Raw genomic sequence first — 581 nt, 5'->3', positions numbered from 1 at the left:
CATACAAAGAATTCCAAGACTCAACGTTTTACTTCTTAAACCTAAAAGAACTAAGTTGAAATTACAACGTAACCTGAGTTGAAATTTGGTTGTGTATGATGTCAGCCCCAGGCTAATTTGCATATTATTTTCAAAAACTTGAATATCTCTGGAATGAAAAGAGATATTTTAAAATTATCAACAGCATTCTTCTCCTCATTACCAAGCAACTTCTTTATGTTTTAAAATGGCTTTGATAGGAAAGATGCGATTTTCGTCATGGTACCACTTAAAAACCTTTGTGAAATCCTGATTAATGTGAATTTCGTGCATTGCTAACTTGAAATCGTGAAAACTGGTCCCTGCTTACAAACTGACCCTTTGCAAGATTCTTCTCTAGCAGTTTTTGTTGTTTTCTTACAATGGTCTCGTTCTGATAGTAGTCCATAAGGTAATTGTAAAAGACATGAGCTTCGCAGCCTACGGATATTCTTTCTATGATTTTCTGACTCTTGATAGCTGGTTTTTAACACACATGACTGAAGACACAAATTTATGTCATGAAACTGACATAGACGGGATTTGTGGGGATTGGAGGAATT

The sequence above is a fragment of the Montipora capricornis genome, chromosome 2, assembly GCF_036669925.1.
Source record: "Montipora capricornis isolate CH-2021 chromosome 2, ASM3666992v2, whole genome shotgun sequence".
In the NCBI taxonomy this organism is placed as follows: Eukaryota; Metazoa; Cnidaria; class Anthozoa; order Scleractinia; family Acroporidae; genus Montipora; species Montipora capricornis.
Note: the sequence above shows the minus strand (reverse complement) of the source record.